The sequence below is a fragment of the Mastomys coucha genome, unplaced genomic scaffold (genome assembly GCF_008632895.1).
Source record: "Mastomys coucha isolate ucsf_1 unplaced genomic scaffold, UCSF_Mcou_1 pScaffold1, whole genome shotgun sequence".
Lineage (NCBI taxonomy): Eukaryota > Metazoa > Chordata > Mammalia > Rodentia > Muridae > Mastomys > Mastomys coucha.
Window position 1 is genome coordinate 89,481,746 of NW_022196891.1, and position 3,125 is coordinate 89,484,870.

Sequence of the window (3,125 nt, forward strand, 5' to 3'; positions counted from 1 at the left end):
GAGGAGGAGGAGGAGGAGGAGGAGATTCCATGGCAGAGCTTGCACTGGTCCAGGCTCTGAACTGACCAGTGCTCCTCCATGATGATCTGCAAAACTTACTGTTACAAGAAAATCATGATCTAAGCCTTTCACCGAATATTGATCATCAAGAAAAGAGTTACCTCATCATGGAAATATATAGAGGAAAGTTAGGCACATACTGCTAAATAAAAGACATCTATATACTCTCTGATCCCAGTGTTCTGAAAAAGGCAAACGTGTGGAGAAAGGAGAGACAAATGCTTGCCAGGAATTTAATGGGAAGGAAGAGTAGGTAGCATGAAGAGGAGCTATGGGGCAGAGAGCTGATGCTGTGTGACACTGGGATGGTCACATGTCACTTAACACTAATCTGAGCCACACAGAACGTTAGACAGATAGCAAACCCTAGATACCGACTGTGGCCTCTCTAATAGTAAGTATGAACATTGGCTCACTGGTTACACTGTGCCTCACTAGTGTAAGGCATTAATGACAGGTGTCTCTGCACTTCACTCTGCTGTAAACTAAAAGCACTCTAAAATTAATGTCTGCAACTAAAAACAAAAGACCTCATTGCTGGTGCGAGATGCAGGGTTGGCCTGTGATTCTGGGCCTCAGGAAGAAAGGCTCAGATGTTCACTAGCACCTGCTTTCCTGGGAAGCAGAGGAATCATAGTGAGTGCCAGCCTGAAAAGAGAAAGCAGGTGAGGGCTGGGAGCCAGGCTCAAATGGATGGAGCAGGGCCCACTATGCCCAGTGTACATTCAGAGGGAATGCTGAGGAAAGCCTGCGAGCTGGGAAGGGAGCTCAGAGGAACCCAGAGGCATGGGTGTTCCCCAAGGAGAGACAAGAGGGCCAAATCTTGGAGTGGCTACCAACCTCCATCATCATCAGCCAGCCCCGCACAAATGTTCCAGGGCCCTTCACTGAGCCACATAGGCTGCTCACCTGAAGCTCTTGCTGGTCAGCTTCAAGAGATGCCCACCAACTCAAAATGAACACTGGGGACCAGGCCAGAGATGTTAGCAACACCCTGGCTGCCCACCTAGCATCAGCATTTCTAAAACTTCTAGAAGGTAGGATGATGAGGGGAAGAATCTCTCCTTCAGTGTGGGCTCCAGTGGAAGCGCAGGACTCACGTGCTGTGCCTGGCACAGGCACACACTATGATCAGACTTGATAGGAGGCTTTGGGAGCAGGGGTGTGGCCAGGGTAAACCTTTTGACTTCAGGAAGTTGTACTTGAGGGGTTTCCTGGAAGTAGGGATGAGCTGTGAAATCAGGTAATTGTGTTTCTGGAGCTAGACTAACTTCAGGAGGCTCAAGGCAACTCAGGGCATGGAGAGACAGACATACAGCCTGCTGTCTCTCTCCTCTCCTTCTTCCCAGGCTCCTTCCTCACCAGCCCACAGTTCTCCTCCCACTCTTTACCATGCTGTCTCTGCTTCTGGCTCATCCTCCTACTTGTCTGTCTGTCTCCGTCTCTTGCCTCTGTCTTTCCCCCATCTGTCTGTCTCTATTCCACTGTCTCTCTCTTTTTGTCTTTCTCTGTCTCTGTTTCTGTCTCCCTGCATGTACATGTGGTATATGTACATTGTGAAAGAGGTCAAGCTACATTTCGAGCCCATGTGGTTGTGGAAGTCCGGCTAAGCTGGCTAGTCTCATTGAAATGCCAACCTCATACACTCATCTTGAGTCTAAGCTTCTCCCTGCCACACATCTCTACAGGCACTGATCTGCATAGACCACATGTCTCTGTAGATATGCATCTCCACCTGTCACACATCTCTGTAGGCATGGACCTCATCTGTCTCATGTCTATGCAGGAGCCGATTTTCCTGGACTCAGTTTGACCATTGATTTCTTCACATGCTTCTGTGTAAGCATCACATTGTGCTGTTTGCTGTGGTTTGGTAGTGAGTCTCTGTTCTGTTCCTGACTTTGCAATGCGTTCCCTTTTGCTGTCTTTTCCTTTTTCCTTCCTGCTCTAATACATGTGGCCAAGGACCTACTTTCTTTATTGCTAAAGATTTTTGAAGGGATACTTTGTTATAGAACTTAAATTTTATATCTTTTGGGTGATGTGAACCTTTTAACATTGTGAAATATGTCTGCTAATTTTTATTTAATATGATACCAGTATTCTGGGTTTTGTTTTGTTGTTGTTGTCTTTGTTTTTGTTTTTCGAGACAGAGTTTCTCTGTGTAGCCCCTGGCTGTCCTGGAACTCACTCTGTAGACCAGACTGGCCTCGAACTTAGAAATCCGCCTGCCTCTGCCTCCCAAATGCTGGGATTAAAGGCGTGCGCCACCACTGCCCGATATTATTAGTTCTTATGCGTTGTATGTTCCTGTCTGATAATGAGAACCTTTGCTAAATAGCTAAATCTGCTATTTAAAATTCAAGTCAGCATATTAAAAAAAAAAACAAATATACAACATTCAACCAAACAATAACAAAAATGAAACAAGAGAACCATCTGCCTTTAACCCAGAGGATTAAGTCATTGCTTCAGTGTATCCAGTACGATGTTTCAGTTTGTATCTCCCATCTCTCTATGGCTGCAGTTTGTTCTATGTGCCCCCACCCACCTTTCCCTCTTTTGTGGAATTACATTGTATTCTTCTCACTAATCTCTGGCTTTATTCTTTTGATACCCTCAACTCTTCCCAAGCTTTACAAGGGTTTTAGAATCTTAACCTCCCTGTCTCTCTATATCCATGTTGATGTCATGTACATGCCAGTTGTTTTGTGTAGCAAACACACCACTGTTTGTATAACCTTCTCTGTTGCTCTCATCTCTTAGATGTCTTCTAACCTCTTCCTTCCTGCTTTGGGAATATCCACCATTGAGTCTGCTGATGAGTTCTATCAGGTTCTTTTTGTCTGAAAATATCCTTATTTTACTTTAATTCTGTAAGATGTTTGCACTGTTTTTTGGAGTCTAGGCTGCTGATTGACTAGACACACTTTTCTAAGTTTCTGCTTCTGTTGTTCTGGGAATTCAGCCCTTGCTCCAATTCTTGTTTTGTTGTAGGCATTCTTCCCCACTACCACCATATCTCCTTTTTTCTTTTTCTTTTCTTTTCTTTTTTTTTTTTTTTT

General features: G+C 44.6%; 1 protein-coding gene across 1 annotated transcript in view; it reads left to right on the forward strand.

Moving 5' to 3' along the window:
• Kcnh1 (potassium voltage-gated channel subfamily H member 1) overlaps window positions 1–3,125 on the forward strand; it is a 315,715-nt gene that overhangs the window by 91,305 nt on the left and 221,285 nt on the right. The gene's annotated exons all lie outside the window — the stretch shown is intronic.